This window comes from Daphnia pulex, chromosome 9 (assembly GCF_021134715.1).
Source record: "Daphnia pulex isolate KAP4 chromosome 9, ASM2113471v1".
Classification (NCBI taxonomy): domain Eukaryota; kingdom Metazoa; phylum Arthropoda; class Branchiopoda; order Diplostraca; family Daphniidae; genus Daphnia; species Daphnia pulex.
Genome location: NC_060025.1, coordinates 6,406,565 through 6,427,417, shown reverse-complemented (window position 1 = coordinate 6,427,417; position 20,853 = coordinate 6,406,565). Strand labels below are relative to the sequence as shown.

The window sequence follows — 20,853 nt, the reverse complement described above, 5'->3', positions numbered from 1 at the left end:
CAAGCCAAGCGTCTATTCCATGCAAGTGGAATTTTATGCGTTACCCAACAATCCGTTTTTATTGTTTTTTTCTCCGCGATGTTTTTTTTTCAGGAAATTTTTTTTTTTCGCCAAAAGTAGCCTACTAATCTTTTCCTATATATGTTAAATCAATCGAGAAATTTGTTTGGCGTGGAATTGAATTGCAGCGTTTCCTCCCGCATCTTTTTATGGTCACGAACAACAGTAAAACATCAGATATGTATAGTGTATCCAATGCGAAGTTTTCAATTTGTCGTATTCCAAGAAATTGATATCTGGACTGCGTGCATTAGTCAGTTTTCTATTGGAAAAATGTAAATGAGTTATGCGGAAATCGAGTGATGCATTATCGCAGTTGGTAGCATGCATGCATTTTTTTTGCTCTCGTTCCTTTGTCATTGCCGTAAACCAGTGATATTGCCTCATTCTCCATCTAGCGATGGGTAGCATAACTATGGCATTTGTAGTCTGTTTTGAAAAAAACATACTCTCCCCGCGTCCAGCCGTCCGCTCGTAAATTTTACAACAATAAGACATTGACTTGTGTTTTCTATTACATTTATTTATTGGAAACTGTGTAACGAAAGCAATCTATCTGTGCAAAATAGTGTTTCTTTGAAATGGCGCAAGCTTCGTCCGACGATTTCGTCGCATCTTCTATAACGTCACACTTCCCTTAAGTCTAAATTGTTGCAATAATTAATTAAATTAGTTGTAAACAATTTAGTAATTAAATCGTGAATTCATTCTAAAGCGGTATAAGTGTGAGAGTAACAATCCAAGCATTTCCGTCAAAACTTACAATATCCTATCAGAAGGTTATCGCTGATTTTCGTCTAGTATAACTTAAATAAGATAAAAAATATAAATTTAATTTAATAAATCTATTCAAAAAACGAAGCAAATTGTATTTCTTATTTTTCCTTTTATATTCCTCGTATATACATTACTGTACAAAAAACTGCTAGGTACTACTGCTGATTTTAATCGAAGGTAAACTATTTTTATACGACAGGAAATCAACCGAAAGGTTTTGAGATACTTGTCCTTCTGCTCGTTTGCTACCATTTAAACTTTTTTTGTTTTTATTAAAAGAAGTTGCTCTTCAGTAGGTAGAATTCAACCTTTACGACCCGAGAAGACATTAACAATTAATAACTAAACATGCACAAATATTTGTGAAGATTCGAATTCAATCTTTCCATATTTTTTTCAACTTCATTCGTTTTGGTGAAGGAGACGGAAATAGTGGGATGTCCTTGCAGAATTAACTACATTTAATCTTTAATCACACCCAAAGTTTGTTGATTGCTATGCATCCGAAAGCAAAGATTCTTAGTCCATTAGACGACGTAGTAACGCGCGAGTAATCGAGAATAGCCGCCAGACGACACTGGACATCTGCCACGTAGAAATTATGAGAAGCGCACAACAAACGAATACTATAGCAGCCATTGAGCGGTACAAACACAAAATTTTAAAATTATTTTTGGTTTCATTTGAAAATGTGTTAGTATACGACTATACGTATCGACTCGATCTGGTCTATCGGAGGTCTATCGAATCCATCTGTTAAGGTATAAGCGGGTATAAGAAATAAGACCATATTGTAACTGTTTCCGACACGCATGGACCTATCGATCCTTTATCCCTACCGTTTCTCCCTTCCGCTCGCTGAACTTTCCTTTATCCCCTCCCCTGACCCCACCAATCTATAATTGCAGATCTCCGATCACCGTGTCCTCTGCTGAGTCAGCATTGACTCTCCCATATAACTCACCCCAACTTTTGCCCATACATACTCTTATGACCTGATGTCAAAATCTTTTGGGGGTACCTTTTACACATGTTTTGTATGACCGTGACCAATCTGAACATATCTCTAAATTATTCAGCGAAACTAACTGTTATATAAAACCTATGCCACCAGCTTGAAAACCGAGACAGTCAGCATCAGTCAGCAGCAGACAGTAGTGGCAGTCAGTCAAGTCAACCAGAAAGTCTTAAACAAGTAAGTACTTAATAGAATCAATGTTTGTAGGTATTCTCTATAAATATCTGACAACCAAAATAGGGGGGAAATTTGTGAGTACCACTGCAATATTTATTTACGGGTTGGCGAGTCAAGTGTCCCTAAATTCCCGGACCTCTATTTTTTTAAAAATTATTCCGGAGAAATAAAATAACACTTTTTTAATCTGCTATGCAATCTAGATTTGCCTGCGTAACGCAGATTTGTGAATTTCCCTTAAAGTTAGTAGCAGTTAGTACTTAGTAGCCTAGATTTAAATTTTTTTTTAAATTCTAAAGCTTTGGGGCGGGTCTTTTGCATCGCTTTACAAAAAAAAAGAGAAAAATAAATATATTTTTATTTTCTAGAGTTTGTTTGACTTAAGTTACTGAATTCGAAAGTCGAAACCACGCAAAATCTAGAAGGAATAGGGTACACGCACGGAAAATAAAGATTTTTTCTTTTTAACTAAGCTAGGGTAATTTTTTACGGGGATAATTTTTTCGAGAGGTTTGTTACCTCGAAAAATTTATTTCGCGAGATATTTAAGTTTAAAGTTATATTAGGCTCCACTTCCCAAATTTGGCTGTTCAGCCATCTTTGGTAGGAGGAGCCTAATTAAAGCCCCAAAAAATGCAGACGAACAGCTGTTGAGTCAGTTTTAGCTGTTCCTTTAATAAAAAGAAAAAATCTTTATTTTCCGTGCGTGTACCCTATCAATGTTCCATTTCGACCCAGCTTAGTCCTAATTCCCTCACCCTTTCTGCGGAATCTACCCAAGCTTTTGATATAGGGCTCTTTCGGATCTGTTTTCTTTTGCCGTTTTATCTGGCAACGCAGCATGGATGTTGGAAATGGAACTCTTGTTGGCGGTGTCGACCGTTCAACTTCCAAGATTGAGATAAGAGATGACACCTTTGTTGTTGCTAGTTCGTCCTTATATTTCACACTGCCGTATAATACAGCATTTTGGTATTTCAATAGTTGGTTTAGGGTTGAGTAGGGTAGGGAACAATAGATTGAATGGGAAGAGAGGGTAAAATTGGGGCCCTCTGTTGAGGTCCCTACAAATTACACAGAATTAACAATAGCAATAATGTCGATCACTGTTGGGATGCAATAAATTCCCAACACACTCCCCAGTAGAGCCCGTTCAATTGGCTCGACATCCTGATCGACTTGATATCCGTTGGATTGGAGATCTGAAAATGCGGTTGAAGATGGATGGCCTGGATTAAGAGGAGCTGTTTCGTTGACTGGCTACGGATTCAGTTAATTGTCCATTCCATTTGATTCCGATTGAGAGTTGGCTGACTCTTTGGAAGTTTGCCACCAGGATCCCATACCGATTGGTGTGTGTTGGAATCTTCTTCAATGTCCTTTAACACAAGAATATTTTTTAGTAGATGTGAAACGATTTTGTTTGGTACCTGGGTTAACGAATAAGAGAACAGCAACTGGTTGATGAGATGTTCTTCTATACTTGGTAACCTTGAGATGCGTTTAGGAGCTGGTTTTACTGGCTCCAAGCGCTTCCGTTTCATTGAGTTTTGTTGATTGGCCAATTCCGGAAGAATTGCTGCTTGACTGCACGGCGATCTGAACTTCGGAATGATTTCTTGGTTGCTTTCTACGTTTGTTGAATTGACAAATGCAGCGGCTTCTTGAGGATTTTCTTTCGAAGCTTCCTGGATTTCTGGCGACGATGATAAATTTCCAGAAGAAGAGAAGTTGGTTTGTTTAAGTTGACTCGGAAAAGAGTTAAGTGTTTCCAGCGATGCAGCTGGCCTTCCCGAGGGGAAAAAAAGAAAGGTAGGAATATCCTTTTCTTTGGAGCCGGCTGGCGGAATCCTAATAATTGAATCTTTAGTTTTTAGACAATTGAATGTGTCAGGAACTTCTGCTTGATAAGTAGGAGTTTCTTGATGACTAAGAGAGTGAGGAGCTTCTGCCGGATTGGCTGGAGCTTTTTGAAGATTGAGAGTACCAGGAGCTTCTGCCGGAGTAGCTGGAGCTTCTAGAATAATGAGAGGACGAGGAGCTTCTGCCGGAGTAGCTGGAGCTTCTTGAATAATGAGTGTGCAAGCAGTTTTTTCGTTGCTAGAGGAGCTCAAGAGATTTTTGGACTCCACTGCATCTACACCATCTAAGTTTGCAAATTTGAGGTTAGTTGCTTTCAGCTCGTCTTCAAACCTTTTTTCGTCTTTGTTTCCACTGGATTTGACCGGAATATCTGAGATTGATAGCCCTTTTTTTGGTCGTTGTTGGAGACTGGCTGTTCCAGGCTCCTTTTCCATCGGGACTTCTTTTGACTGGGCTGATTTGACGTTTTGGTCGCTGTAGCAACTTTTCGCGTTCGATGATGGGATTTTTTCTGCTCCTTCCAGATTTGCTGAGTTTTCTAACTTTGAAACAAAGGAATTATTTTCTTTTATTTCGTTCCTTTCAAACCTTTTTTTGTCGGGATATCCGTCTGGCCCATCCGGAGAATCCGAGAGTGAGTCTCCTTTTTTCGGTGGGTGAGGGAGACTGGCCGTTCCAGTCTCTTTTTCTTCCGTCTGGATATTTTCTTTTGACTGGTATGAAGGGGTGTTTTGAAAACTACAGCTTGTTGTCGTAAGCGACGACACTTCTAGTGGAGTTGGGTTTGGCACTAATACTGCTGCAAATTGAGATGTTGAGAGGGTTTTGAGAATTGACTCTATTACTGGATTTGTTTGAGAAGCTGGCTCCTGAGAAGCTGTTGGTGATAAGTTGACATCTCCTGGAGCGACGGGCACTGAAAAGGCTGTTGAGATGGCTGCGATCACCTGACTGATTATGTCCCGATTGAGTTGTGCTTGGGTTGCTGCCTGGTTTGCTGCCTGGGTTGCTGCCTGATGTTGGAGAATTTGGAGCATTCTTTCTCTGTCCTTCTCCCATTCTTCGTCATCTGCTTCCTTTTCGAGTTTGTCTAACCATTCTCTTCGTTTTTTCTTTAAGATGTGAATTTTGGCGACAATAACATCGTCCATTGTTTGGTACATGGTGTCGATGTCTGCATTGATCTCTTCTTGGTCTTCGCCTTCTTTGTACATTTCAGCCTGGACCCTTTTTGAGAATATCTCATAAGTTTTGTAGAATCCATCTAGCTTTTTTTCTAATTTTTCGACTTCGATAAACGCTTCCAACGTCATTTCTGTTGATTTGTACGTTTCGACGAGGTTAATGATACGGGTGATATGCTTTTTAATTAAAGTTCTTGCGTAATTTGGAGCCATTGTGAGTTGGAGGTGGCTCCTAAGGAGCTGCTGAGAGTACGAAAAGAAGATAATTAGTTTAAATTAATGTTTTGATTAAGTTGATTAGCCTTTTTGTTTGTTGTTCTGCTCGGTCTTCGGAGATTCGTGGTGCCGAATTAAATTCTGCTGTCTTTTCCACTTTCTTTGAATTCCTTTATGTGAAGATATCTGCAAAAACTGAATGATTTTGGAGCTAGGGTAATTTTCTAGCTCCTTACAATCCCACAAACGGCATAATAACAATTTTTAGGAAAGAGAATTTAAAGAGTTTTTGCCGCAAGACGGCGGTTTCTAATTCCCAATTTTGTGCTCAGAGGGCGCTTTGTGCCTTCTCAGAAAAAGAGAAAGATTTCCCTTTAAGCAAACAAAAAATGCAAGAGCGTAAGAGCGCGAGATTTGTTTCGAAATGGCGGAAGGCCTTTGTAAATAGAGAGAGAGAAAAAAAATTCAAGTTTTAATCACCCTAAGGCGCACACGAGGCGAACGCGTTGAAAGGGTAGAGAATTTTCCCGCGTTTTTTCCAGTTTAAAGGGGAAACCGGCCTAGCCCCCCAAAAAAGAGAATATTTTTCTGTCGTATTTAGAGAGATCGTTGTGCCTTCTGAGACAGAGAGAGATTTACCCAAATGATTGAATAACAAACAATGCAAATTAATTCAAAAAATGAGAGAGATTTGTTTTCGGGAAATGGTCTAAGGCCATAGCAAAGAGAGCGATAATTTATTTAAGTCTTTTCACCCTGGGGCTCACACGAGGCGAACTCATTGAAGGGTTAGAGAAGTTCCCGCGTTTTCCCAATCTAAGAGGTAGGGAAGCAAGCCCCCCCAAAAAAAAATTCTTGAAAGGAAAGAGATTCCCGCGTTATCCCATTTTTAAAGAACGGGCAGTGAACCCAATCAGCTGAGATTCGTTTTTACAATGCCGGGAGGCGTATCAAGAGATAGAGAGGGAATTTAACCTAAGGCTCACACGAGGTGAACACGTTAAAGAGGTAGGGAAGTTCCCAAGTTTGCCCAATCTTAGATATTGGAAAGCAATATCCCCCCAAAAAAAAAAAATTTGTTGAAAGGGAAGAGAGAATAATCAACTTAGGCGATGATAATTTACGTGACAAAAAAAGAAATCCCCCTTCAAAAATGATTTAGGAATCCTATTTTAATTTTAAGAAACTTTGAGGAAATATTTTAGCTTTAATTCAAGAGAGAGAAGAAAAATAATTTACTGTTTAGAGGGATCTATTTGCTTACTAGACCCCTGAGAACAAGTTAAACTCAGAGAGAGAGAAAAAGATTCTAATAAATGACTGACCTGCCATAATTAAACACAATTTTCTTTGATAAATGGCGGCAATGATTAAGCAAAAGGAGATAACGAGAGAAAGATTTGAGTGTGATAGAGCGAAACTAACTTAACACTGGTTGGAGAAAACTCCGGTTCGAAGGACCATGTTGGAAATGGAACTCTTGTTGGCGGTGTCGACCGTTCAACTTCCAAGATTGAGATAAGAGATGACACCTTTGTTGTTGCTAGTTCGTCCTTATATTTCACACTGCCGTATAATACAGCATTTTGGTATTTCAATAGTTGGTTTAGGGTTGAGTAGGGTAGGGAACAATAGATTGAATGGGAAGAGAGGGTAAAATTGGGGCCCTCTGTTGAGGTCCCTACAAATTACACAGAATTAACAATAGCAATAATGTCGATCACTGTTGGGATGCAATAAATTCCCAACAATGGATGTGTTCCTTTTTAGCGCGAGAACGGGGAGAAGAGGGAGAATGGGACGAATGACAGGGTTCACCCCCTAAATTCCGCTACGAGCACCCCAAGCAAGGGGGGTGTTTAGTGATCTTTACTAAGCTTTAAAAGTTGGAGTTGATGAACCAAGCCCCGCATAGTATCCCAAGATGCAAAATAATGTTTTACTCTTTGAAAACATAAATTTACGTTTTTGGTCTGACTTTCCATTGTTTAAAAAAAACAAGAAATAAAAATTGTGTATTAATGCAATTTTTAGATAATGTAACTAAATAATAATAAAATTATTTACATGCCATAATTGTTGAACAATTAGAAAAAATAAATATAATCACTGTCCTGCAACCTTCATTAAATTAAATTGACATCATCCCTGACCCTGATGTTTTCAGTTGATTTTTGCCAGTTTTCAATGTAAAAAAACTGCAAACAATTACTTTCGCAGGGATGTCAGTTTTATTATATGGAGGTTGCATTACAGTTTTTATATTTAAAAAACATTTCATTGCATGTAAATAATGTTTATTATTTAGTTACATAAAACATCATCACATAAAACGAAATTTAAAATTTTTCATAAAATGTAGTTTCTTGAATTTTGATCAATTTTTTCACAAACGATGGTGAAGATTAATAACCCTTTTGGTTAAATTTCTTTCCAAAGAAGAAAAAAGCATTAGGCTTATTTTGTAACTTGGTATTCTGTTGTGCTTTTATTCCTTAACTTTTATATCTTAATAAAGTTCACTAAGTATAATTTGAGAAAATCACTAATAAGAAATATGACTCAAAATGTGCTATCTTGATCATAAAACAATTAGCAATTCTTAGCAAAAGTTGTTCTTATAACAAAAAAAAACAACCGTAAAACTACGGAAGTAAATTTCTTAATAGTTCATTCCTATCTTAAACTCTTAGTACGTCCGGCTTTTAAGGACCACTGCAGTATTTTGCTTAATTTAAGCTCTTTTCACCAGTCGAGGATATGCCACAGTTTAGGTGTCATAGAAATTAGCTTTTTAAAGTAATTTTACCCTTCCACATAAAATGTTTCCTAGTCCATTAGTTTGGTCTTCCAGAGGAATATAATTATGTTGCTGTTGGAGCGCATCCCAATATTACAAACTATCCATGTACGTCCGGCCTTTAAGGACCTCTGCAGTATTTTTGCTTAATTTAAGCTTCTTTCACCAGTTGAGGACATGACACCGATAAGGTGTCATCGAAATTAGCATTTAGTATTAAGCCAAAAATACCCTACACCATTGAGAGGGTTTTTATTCAATAGTTTGCTTTCGAAGTTTAAGAAAGGAAATATCTTTGTTTTATGTAGTGATAGACTTTGGTGCTCACATGGAGTTGGTGGCGCTTTGGCCTTTCATTGCTACCATTTTCATATAGAGGGTTGTGTAGCGAACACGTTGAAGCTCTAATATGTTTATTAGGAGAACTGCACTACACGTTTACATACACACAGTGTTCACAAGATGAGTGGCGAAGCGTGAGAATAGATAGAGAGGAAGAATAGAAAGGGAGAATAGAGAGGGAGAATAGAGAGGGAGAGTAGCTGCTATCCAATAGCAAGTAGAGGAGACCACGGAGTGGTCGACGACCGGCGGCTGGCTGCTGACGGACTGTTGGCTGGACTCTGCTTCCGGTGGCTGCTGGTGACTGCTCTGCGGTTGTTGCTGCTGCTACTGTCGATGCTACTACTACTGGCGAGGATGTCGTGGCTGCTGGGTTATATACCAGCAGCGTAGCCGGTGTAATTTGGAGATGTCTCTAAATTACACGGTGATTGAGGGAAATTGGATCAGGGGAAAAGGTACCCCGAAAGGTTTGACAGGAGGGTAATAAGAATACGTATGGGCAATAATGAGGTGAGTGATGGGTCTGACTCGGCAGAGTCAGAGATATTTAATTGTAGATTGATTAGCTGATGTGGAAGCTGAGTTGCGGAAAAGGGAAAGCGATGTGGGAAAGGATCAATAGTTTAAAATACATTACAAGTACGTTTGAAGGTGTTGCTCTCCGAGGTTTCTATTGCTTAGAATAGCTTTCGAAAAGGGACATTCAAGCGTAGATGAGTACTTTTTAAAACGGTTTCTTTAGACTTTTTTAGTTTTAGTAGTATTTGCACAATATTTGTTTTTTACAACCTTTCTAGTCCTTTGATGATGGGGTGAGAATTTAGCGTCACCGGATCTGTATTGGAGAGCTGCTCAAAGTGTCAGCATTTCCAGTAGGGTATAAAGTGGTGATGTCGTTTGATGCAAGGATCATCTTTATCCAAGACTTTTTCGACGAAATGTGGTCGAAATAAATGGGTATACTTGTTCCATATCGTGTGCATGAAAGGTGGGGACTTCGTGGGAGAGGTTTCTAAATTCTTTAGGTTTTAAAATAGAAACTGCGTCGACGCCTTATTGGTAGGCATCCATGTTCTAGAATGAGATGTCCTAGAATTGGTGAAGGCGTAAGTTTATCCTTTAACGTGTTTTAAAGGTTTCTGAGTTTGAAATCAAATCTTTTAAATTCAAATCTTTTAAATATAAATTTTCATTACATTCGCAAGTCCAATGCGTCAATATTCTTTGGTACTGGGTACTCCCTTTTTGGTTCTGAAGATTCGGCCTTGTCCCGAGGTAAAACTTTTGTTTTAGCTCTATATTTTTTGTTGTATCGTGGAGTTGAATAAATTAAGGAAGTGGGGGTTATACTGTTGTCATACTGTTGAAAAGCTAAAAGTTTTTTTTTTCACTTGGTCTACATTGAAGGGTTGTAAATTCTGGGTATAACGTTAAGTGGGTTGGTTTCCGAGAGACGTACCTATTACTGAATAGGTCTCGGAGAGATATATTATTCCAGTTTGTGGTAAGTCATAATAGTCATAATATTTTCGTTACCGGGCGTTTGAGACCAAGATATAAGTAAAAGAGGTTAAGAAAGGGCTCACAAAAAGAAAGGAGAACGTTTTTAGGCGTGCAGGAGAATTATAAACGTAGTTACGGGGAAGAAACAGTTTGAAGAAAAATGGAAGGGATGGGATAAATTAGGATGTGAAACTTAGGAGTTTTAGTTCAGTTTAAATTGAGAATCCTAGAATTTTTTTCTTCCTGCTGTTTCCTTTTCCACCTCTGTTGTGGTGGCTACACATGTTGGATAGTCAGCATTTACTGATGGTACTCTATTTTCATAACCTGGGAGTAGTTCGCCTTTGAGTCCTAATTCGAATGCATTTTTCAAGATGTCATTTCTTATGAGAGTCATATCTTCGTTTGTGCTATGAAAAAGTTTTTCGTTGCAGGCTTTAGCAAATAATTTCTCTAAACGTGCGCGGAAATCTCTTAATCGTTCGTTAGCTTTTTGTTTGATTTCAGATAGTTCGTTCTTGGAAATTTGGTTCTCAGAAGGGTCCATAAATTATTTTATGATTAAATCTTTCCATTCATTGTATTCTGTGACGGATTCTGGGTTGTCTGGATCGTCCAAGTTTTCTTGGAATAACAGGGCTGATTCTTTGAATCGTTCGGGAAAGTAACGTTTCATCTGTTCTTTGGACCAATTTCCGCCTTTGGCGACTCGTTTGGCCTGTTTAAACCAATCGATGACGGGATATATATGCCATCTAAACGTCCGCTGAAATGGGGGATTTTTTCACGTAGAGTGATAGCAACTATTCTTTAAGGACATTCATTTTTATTTTTCTCTACTGTAAAGGTCTTTTCTCATGATTGTTTACTTTCTTGGGTTTGGTTTGGCTAGTAAATTTTACAGTTTGGATGGATGTGAGTTTTTCGTAAGTTGTTGATATTTCTTTATCGATGAGAGAAAGCATGCCTTAGTTTTTTTTGAGTGGTTGAAATAAAGTTGAGTCAGTGTGGAGATTACAAGATGATTCGAGCTGCGTTGGGCGGTATAATGAGGTTGTGTCTAGGTGTCGGGCTGAGTTGGGCGGTGGAGCGTAGTAGTGGTAGGGTCGTGGATCGAGCTGAGGTTGGGCTCCAGATGTAAGAGTGGGAGAAACGTCTTCTGTATGAACTGTATTGACACCGATACACAAGCAAGAGGGAGAGTAGAGGGGGAGAACTGAGAGGGAGGATAGAGACGAAGAGTGGAGAGGGAGAACGGCGGCTAGTGGCGAAGACCGGAAGCGAACGGAGGAGACCACGGAGCGGTCGACAACTGGCGGCTGATTGCTGGCTGCGGCTGGTAGCGACTATGACTGGGTTTTGTCTCGACTCTCGAGGATGTTGTCCTTGTAGGGGCTTTTATACTAGTTGCGTAGCCGGTGTAATTTGGAGATAGCTCCAAATTACACGGTGATTGGACAAGGAAAAGGGCACCCCGAAATGTTTGACAGGAGGGCAATAAGAATACATATAGGTGATAATAAGATGAGAGATGGATCTGACTCGGCAGAGTCAGGGTTGTTCTATATATCTAATTATAGATTGTTTGATTGGTGAGGGAAGCTGAGGTTGCGGAAAAAAGGTAAAAGCAATGTCAGGGGAAAAGATCAATACGTTACATCAGGTAAAGAAAAGAAAATACGAAAATGTCCTACAATTGATAAAAGAGTATTGCCTTCTGTGGTCAGTTTAGCAATATAAAAAATTAATTCATAAACATATTATGGTTTCAAAGAAGTGAAGATGACATCTAATATAACACTTAATTCAGCATGTAGAGAGTATTTCAGAGAGCGTTCACTTGTATTGACACTGAGCACATACACACACTTACACAAGCACTTCACTGACAGGAAGAGAGGAGAGGGAGAATAGAGGGAGAGTAGCAGGAGAGAATAGCGAGGGAGAATAGAGAGAGAGAGTAGCAAGGTAGAATAGAGAGGGAGAGTAGCTGCTGTTGAACAGCAGGAGGAGGAGACCACGGGTCGACGATCGGCGGCTCGGCTGACTGACGGACTGTCGGCTGTTGCTGCTGCTGTTGTCTCTGCTGCTGCTGATGCTACCGGCTACGGACTGCTACTGACTTGCGAGGATGCCGTGGCTGCTGGGTTAAATACTAGCGTGTAACCGATGTAATTTGGAGATGCCTCCAAATTACATGGTCATTGGCGGGAAATTGGATGAAGGGAAATAAGGTACCCCGAAAGATTTGACAGTAAGGCAATAGGAATATGTATGGGTAATAATGAGGTGAGTGATGGGGTCTGACTCGGCAGAGTCAGGATTGTTCCAGATGTCTAGTTATAGATAGGTAGGGGAAGCTGAGGTTGCGGAAAAGGGAAAGCGATGTGGGAGGAGAAGATCAATAGTTGAAAATACATTACACAGCACCTGTGTCTAATAATGCAAAAGTGAGCTAACATTTCCCATTGAAATGTGAAGCTTAATAGAATTAAAGTTGTGCTTATCATCTTATCATCTAAGAATATTATCGGTTGATTATGGCGTTTGGTTATGAATGGGTTGATTATGAATTCATTTTGAAAATGACTTTTTTTTCATTCTCATTTTTCTCGTTTGATGTTTAATCATGCTTCACTAAGCAGTTTCAAAGTTGTGTGCAGAAGTAGATGCGGTTTTAGATTGGTGTCTGATTTAATGATTATATCGTCTAAATAAACAATGATTAATTCTTTCCATTCTTTATATCCAGTAATAGAAATATGGTTTTCGATATCTCCTGAAAGTTTTTGAAAGGGCAAAGCTTATTCTGTAAAACGATCACACAAATATCTTTTTTTGTCTTAGTAGGTTTTTAGTAGTTTTAGTAGTTATTTTTTTAGTCTAATTTCAGCTTTAGCGAATCGTTTAGCTTGTTGGAACCAATCAGTAATGGAGATATGTCACCAAGGAATCCACTAAAATTCTTACTTCCAATCTTGAGAGGAATGGCTACAATTAATTTTTATTCCATTTTCGAAAAGCAAAGGTTTCATTCAGCAGTTCTATTATTCTTATTGGGTTACCGTTACAATTCTCGTATCTAGTGGGGTTTTGCGTTGATCATTGCTAATTCCTGACACAAGCTATACTGTATCTCCCTTTAAACAAAACTTAATCTCTTGCTTTGTGCAACCCAAATTAAATGGTTTAAATAGAGATTAGGCAATGAATATATGCTTGTCGTTCAGATATGTTTACCCACACACTACAAACAAATTCTTAAACTTGTTAGCTTTTGTCAAATGAAAAAATCAAAATTTTTTATTTTTCACGTACTCTTCTAATATTTTTCCTCTTTTACCAATACCCGTATAATGATAAAATTAGAGAACTTCTTTTGAACAGTAAAAAATCCCAAAAGGATCTTTAAACCAAACGATTCCACACAGTAAATTAAAAAAAATTAACATATCATTCCCAATATGAAACAAATTTAAACGTTTTTCTGAACCAATTCATTCAGCGCCATTTTTTTTATTCTAAGAAAATCTACAAAAAATTGCCCATTAATTAACAACCTACTCCAAACAACTTCCCTCCCCTCCGCTTGTCTCTTGCGAAATGTCAATCTGTATCCTCTACAAAACCACGTTAACTGGTTATCGTTGGAATTCGTCGGATCACCCCTCGTCTTCTCTAAGAGATTTCATTCTCAGACGGATTTGAAAAAAAACTAGGAAACGGCGAAATCAAAGGACGCTAGAAAAACTACGCATCGTCAGTCCAGATTCCTGCGGATTAGAAATATCTCCTGGCACGACCTGGCCTATGATACAACGGTGTGAAATTACGTATTTCTTTCGACTCCGCTGCCTCTTTCGAGGGAAAGTCTCAAAATGACATTACGCTAAGTGGCCCTGCACTTCAACTCGCATTGGTAGTTGTCGTCACCCCCTTCCGCCAATATGAGGTCGCTTGGGCCTCGGCTATCGAAGCCATGTTAAGCCGCTTCCTGTTGTCTGCAGAAGACAGTAATTCTGTTTCCTGAGGCGGGAACCAAATTTGTTGGAATCAGAGGTCTACAAAATGAATCAGCTGTATTTCTGCGCAAGCTGTTCGCCCTTCGCCACAATCCACACGATGCAACGAATTATGGAAGATGTTAGGAACGATAAAATGACCGTTGTTGTATGTGAGAGGAAATATGTTGACGATTACTTAAGCTCTGCTTCTACTGCAACTAAAGCCGTCCTGTAAGCAACTATCATGTAGGCTAGGTTGGCCGAGGCCGATGCTGCCGCCGATGCTGATAGAGCTAGGAGACCTCCTCAGATACTTTTGGATTCAAGATCGTCAAGTTATCCTAAATACGATACAACACTGATGAAGCTGGTCAGCTGACTAGCTGGAGTGTTTAAAGCTTTTGTTAATGTATTACCCATTATCGTGAAAGCGTTCAACAAGCTAGCACCGAAGAAAAAAATCTCGGAACCAAGATTGAAGTTATGGCGGCGTGCCGTGGATGGACTTGCCAGCAGATGCACACACCACACTTTAATGGGACAAACGTGTCGTTAGTCAAATTAACAAAACGAGCTCTTTATAATACAATTGAATTTGAGTGTAACAGTCTACGCTACCCCTTCGTGAAGCCTCTGGTACACACGGCCTGCTGAATACTAGTAGCTTCCTCTTCTCAGCTTCCTCACGCGAAATGACTTTCTCAACCGGTTGCCCACCACCTATGGAGATGATGGTATTAATATAGATGAATCTATAGAGGAACATTTTCCATTGCTTCTTTCTCCGTATGTTGCGAGATATGAAGACCTTGTTGTTGCAATTGCAGCAAAAGGAATTTTCATTATTTATGAATACGATTTTGTGTAAATAACTTGATTATAAATATTAGTGCATTCTAAAATTCTAATTATTGAATATTTTCCCCCTTTAGATTACTTGGCTTCAACTGCAAGAACGTACCCGATGTCTTGTTGAGTGAAAACACTTCGTTGTTGATCGTGAACGAACTTGAAGATTTCGAGGAAACACGTTATTCATGAATTTCGACTGCCAGTATCGCACGAACGAAGTGCTTGGGATAATATTGGCATCAGATGTAATTTGGACGTCCGAAACACCAGGGCATTGGTATTTACTCGCTGGACTTACTCGGTTTTTCGAGAAAATCATTCTTGAAAAAAAGGAAAAACGATTTGTGTTGGAACCACGTATAGCCCTCAACTATCACTATGGCTAATATTATCAAAGACGTTGTTTTAGACGAGTTTAGTCAAATTACAATCGAAGTAAGATTTTCTGTACAGTCTGTTACCGTTGTCGTAGTTGCTTGATAAATTTCTGTTTCGTGTCAATCACAGAAACTTAACTTCGGCCAAGCAAACAATAAAAAGAGGAAAAGGAGTTGGAAGAAGAGAACATGGAGGAAAACTCTTTTTTTGGAAATATCGAACACACAGAACCAAGGAATTTCAATACAGAAAATCTAGAGGACATATGTCTGCGCCAGATGCCCATACCAGAGGAGGTAGTTAATGGCCGCGGTCTCCTTCAATTCCAGTACAGCAAGTTTCATGTTTTCCGGCACGATGTGTCCAAACAGACGAGGGGCACCCGAATGAAGGGATTTTTTTACACATTGTTTTTTCATATTTGTCGTTGCGTTTTTCCTCCTCTCTTTCTCTACCCTTTCGAAAAAGAATATAAAAGATCACCACAGTTTTTTTATACACCAACACCCACCCAAACTATGGGCATCCGTCGTGTGTTATACTGCTGTTCTGTCGGCAGAGCGTCTTTCGTGACGATCCGGCATATTTCCTTCCGCTTCCGCACCGCTCACTCAACAAAAAATAATAATAAAAAGAGCGCTGGATGTATATGGACAAAATGGCCTTCCTCCCATGCATATATGTTGTCTCTTGCTGCTGCTGCTACTGCTACTACAGTCCCGGCTTGCCTTTTCTTTCTCTCGCCAGTTGGGTCGGACACCGTCAAAAATCGATGCTGTATGCAGAGACAAAACAAGGGATCGTTGTCATGCCAATGTGCAGCCGTGAGAGGTTACCTTCGATCAACCGATACCGCTTCTCCCTCGTTATCCTTTTGTTATCCGGATGTAGATCTGCACGAAGTGTGCACTGCATCTTTTCGATGATTTCTTTTTTAAGGAATGACAGGGACCATGCCGAGAGAGGCTTGTGACAACAACTGTTGTTGTTTCTTTGATGACCTTTTGACCTTGATGTTTTTCCCTCTTTGTTTTCCAAATGACACTGTTTTGATTCCTCTGATTGATGTAAAAACTTTGCATTAAAAAAATAACTATAACACCAAAAAGCGGGAAAAGGGAAACAAGAAATGAATAATAATAATAACAAACATAACAAAACTCAAAACTCTCCTCATATGGGATAGACATCTAGATATGCTATAGACCTCTTTTTTCTTTTTTTTTGTTTTGTGAGTCGTGAAATCCGCCCTACACACCGACTGGGGGCTATCTGTCTATTTAGTTTTGTTTCTTCGGTGGGGGGTTGCACTTGACTTGTGGTGGCTGTTGTTCCACTCCATTCATTCGGCAATCCGATTTCAATTTTTTTTGTGTGAAATGTAATCGGCGGCGGACAAGAAAGCAAAAGAATGCCGCGAAGAAGACGAAAAGGATGCCATCACAACAACCATGGACGTGTTTTTTTTGTAAAGAAGGACAGCACTCCTATAAGGACTGTAAAGTTCGAAAGACTTGGTTGGCTTCTGGAAACGAGATGTCCTTTCGGGATCATCTTGCAAGTGTCCGTGAGTAAAATGTATTTATGTGTTTTTTCAATTTACATGTCTACATTGGTGGCATATTTTGTGTGATCTTGTTTTCCCAAATTTAAAAATTATTTTTTAAAGTTCATTTAGAAAATTACTATTGTGTTTTCCATATTTAATTTTAATGGCTGTCTGTGATCACGACGCCGTGACCTACAGAACGTAAAGAAAAATCAGCAAAGACAACTTTTGTAGAGCTGGCAGTAAAGCCTTCAGTTGCCCAAGCATTTGTAAACAAGTGGAATGGAAAATGCCGACTTAACAACACCAATTTCGTGATGCTCACGTCTCACTTACCAACCATCCACAAGAAAACCAAGGAAGCTAAGGTATATTAATTTTAATTATTCATTTTAAAGGTAATTAAAATTACATTCACATCTACATTAGGACGAAATGATTGCTTATCGTGCTTCAAAAATGAATGGAAATTAATTTCGTTATCAACTATCAATCCAGAAAAAGTTTTATCCTTTTTTTCCCATCTGATTTTCTTTTATTTTCTTTTTTCACGAAGATTGTAACAGTTTTGGAAAATAAATGAATCTCTTCAAATTAAATTTGGCTTCCAGTTTATGTTTTCCTATTTAGTATTTTTTGCATAAGAAAATTTCTTTGAATAAAACCTCATGACATGAAAGTTTTTCTTTATTATGTCAAATAGTCTTCTGCCGTTGTGATTTCTTTTTGATGTTGGATTGCTTTCTTCTAAAGCTGTAGGGAAAAGTTTTACTCGTTCTGTTTCAGTGAATTTATATTTTGGTGAAAAATTGTTTCATTTCTCGGTGTTTGATAGCATTAACATGGAATTGGATGATTTAGAAACTTCTCCATTACTTTCTCAGGTAGTTTTCTCTAAACTTGTTTGGACAATGTTGATGTTGTTGTTTATAATCAACATTGAGTATGGTTTGCTCTCTTTTTATAAAACTTTTTACTTCTGTGAGACTATTGGTTGTGTTTTTTTCCGTGTAACGTACATTTTTACTTTGGAAAAAAGGAACAAAGAAGTAAGCTGAATACGTTACAGTTGTATGCAAGCATATTATCTTGGCATATTATCTTAGCCGTGACCTCTTCCACATGGTAGTCAACATAGGCTCAAATCGCGCGGAAGCAATTAATGTTTGTCTACTCGAGTGGGAAGAAGAACAAGGACGGTCAGCTCGGGATTTTTTCTTCCCATCCTGACACGATCAAATAATTAGACGACGCAGACGAGAGCCTATTTCCTCCCGCTAGAGCCAAAAATGTAGGAGCCGGCCCGTTTGCAACAACATTGTTTATCAAATCAAATTAAACTCCAAGACGGCAATATCATCCGTAGTCTTCAGCCTCTTGACTCTTCCCAATTGAAGTACATTGAATCGGCCATGAACAAGAACAGACAATTGATCCTGTCTGAAGGCAGTGAGAGTGTGATCTACGATGCAAAAATGAACACTAAATTGAATTAAAAGATACTTCGAATACGAAGACTCCAGTCAAGGAACAACCCTCACCTTCTCCTGGTTCATCAAGAAAACGCAAGAGGAAATTTTCGAAGCGTCTTTCTTTCTCTAGTGAAGTCGATGACTAGAAAGACGACGATACTGTGGATTCAAGTGGGTGAAATGAGTGGATTTCAGGCTCCTCTTCTCAAAATACGTTTTATTCAATTAATATTGGTGTTTTTCCTATTCTTCTTTCAATTTTATTCTTTATTGCATTCATTTTTTTTGTATTTTTTTTCTCTTCTTTATTTAAGTCTTCTCTTGTGTTTGCCTGTCTTCTATATTTTTTTTCTTCATAACTTTTCTCAGTAGCCTACAGCTCCATCCGTCTAATTCCTGTTTCCACCTCCCTCTCTCCCCTAACACGTTGCAGCGTTATTATAGAGTCGAGCTGCTGACTCTGCCAAATGCACAAGTAGATGAAGATTGAATCACCCGGAAATTAGGCAGCAGCAACTATATAGGAAGAAAAAAGTACTCATGGCAAACTCTAGTTGACATTTTTCATTTTGCAAGATGGAAGAAGCCGTAAATATCCCCTTCAAGAAATGGAAGTTTCTCATGGAGGACAAATGGATCAAAGTAAATATTGGACCGTGTTTTAATGGGACGTATCTGTTATAAAGTCACATTAAGTTATATTGTTTCTTGATTGCCCATCTTTGATGGAACATTTCCATCAAACAACCCATCAATCAAACACGAAGTCACACGCACAACGCGATGTAATAAATATATCCCAACCAAAATTTTCAAGATTATTCTATGGCAACATTAATTTTTAATTTGTTCCGTCAATTTTCTTGTCTGACAAAAAGATCACTTAATACCCATCATCCTGACATTAAACACATTCAGCAAGAAAGATGCCAATAAGTTTCTCAACAACATAAACTTCAAAGATTCCACCAAATCCTACTTTTCAAGAAGACATAGTACATCTGAATAACTAAAGATTTTACGGTGAAGTATATATCTGGGAAACTACTTCCTATTCATATTTAAAACTTGTTTTAATGAAAATATTGGAATTAGTATCCATACAAAATTTTTATCAAACAAAACAACTTGTTGAAAACCGCACAAAATTCCTTTTGCCACCCTTGCTGAAGACTACCCACGATATGGATGAATTGGATAGAATATTTTCATTCTGCTAATAAGATAGTGGGTTTCCTTTAGTCTGGCAACGCTGCAATTCAGAAAAAAATGCCTGTGGCGTGTCTAATAAAGTAAAAAAAGCTAGGACGGCTAAGTTATAATCACGTGCTTAACGGAGGGTATAGCATAGAAAGATCACTTAACCTCTAATTTTTGTTCATTCTGGTGGGAAAGTTGAAATAAAAAGAGGAAGAGAAGAAGAGAATAGAAAAGCGCAAAATAAATCCAAAAAGGGGGAAAGGTGTGCCCCTAGTGGCACACGATGGCCTGTGGATATCCACCCATGGTCTTAGTTTGAGCAAAACAAGCAAACTGATTTGACTAGTCGGGAGACAGTTCACACGGCCTTAAATTTATGGGGAGGCCTGTTTAATAATGTGACAGATCGTCGTAGGTCAAATTTCTTAAAACAGACAAGTTCTTCATTCACTACTCTCCTCTCAGAACCTGACAAATTTGACGAGGAGTAATCGACCTCTCTTTTTGGCTCACTTTTTATTCAAGAGATGGTTAACAGCAAATGACGAAGCAGCCCTGAATTCTATTGGCCGCATGAGCGGGCCCTCAAATTGATCTAGCAGTGGTAGATCTTCCCGTGGTGGCCAGCACGTTAACTACGTGAGCAATGGCAGCACGTCCTTCCAGAGCCGTCAGCCGGGTTCATCCATCACTTTCCAGAGGGGAGCAAATTCATCGAGAGGCTTCAACAATCAATTCAACAATCGCGGAAGGTATGATCTCGTGTCTTTTAACTCATTAAAGATAAAGAAAAATAGCGAGCCTATTGTAGTCGGTAGGTTAAGACGTTTTTCACAGCGTTGGGGCCAATTTACTAAGGACCCATGTATCCTTGATGTGGCTTCTGGTGGTTTGAAACTAACTGGACTTAACTGAGAGACCTGTACAAGTAATTCAACCGAGTAATATGTCATTCGGGGAATCTTAGACAATTTTTGAGCAACAAGAAGGTAGCTAACTTACTAAAAAAAGGGACGGTATCGTAAGTGGAGAATCTAGTGCTTATTAGTAGTCTCTTTGTCATTCCAAAAAAGTCCGGCGGGTTTATGCCAATCATTAATTTAAAGGGATTAAATCAGTACGTCACCCATCGTCATTTTAAGATGGAAGGACTTTCCTTTTTGAAACATCTTGTCCAACCAGGTGGCTGGCTGGCAAAAATATATTTAAAAGATGCCTATTTTACGGTGCCGATGCACCTTTTGGACCAAAAATTGTTGCAATTTAGATGGCTGGGAAAGATTTATCAATTTAACTTTCTGCCCTTTGGACTTTCATCGGCCCAGTGGGTCTTTACTAAATTGCTTAAACCTTTCGTTGCCTTTTTTCGGGAAAGAGTGATAACACTAGTGATCTACTTAGACGACATCCTAATACTAGGGTCATCCAAGGAACAGTTGACTGAGGACGTCGGCC

General features: G+C 38.8%; 1 long non-coding RNA gene across 1 annotated transcript; it reads left to right on the top strand.

Annotated features, from left to right (window-relative positions):
- The first annotated feature begins 1,588 nt into the window (after positions 1 to 1,588).
- LOC124202425 lies at positions 1,589 to 17,276 on the top strand. Its single transcript, XR_006878089.1, has 5 exons — positions 1,589 to 2,032; positions 14,880 to 15,234; positions 15,307 to 16,744; positions 16,925 to 17,094; positions 17,156 to 17,276. It is a non-coding gene; the product is annotated as an uncharacterized LOC124202425 (long non-coding RNA).
- Positions 17,277 to 20,853: the final 3,577 nt, after the last annotated feature.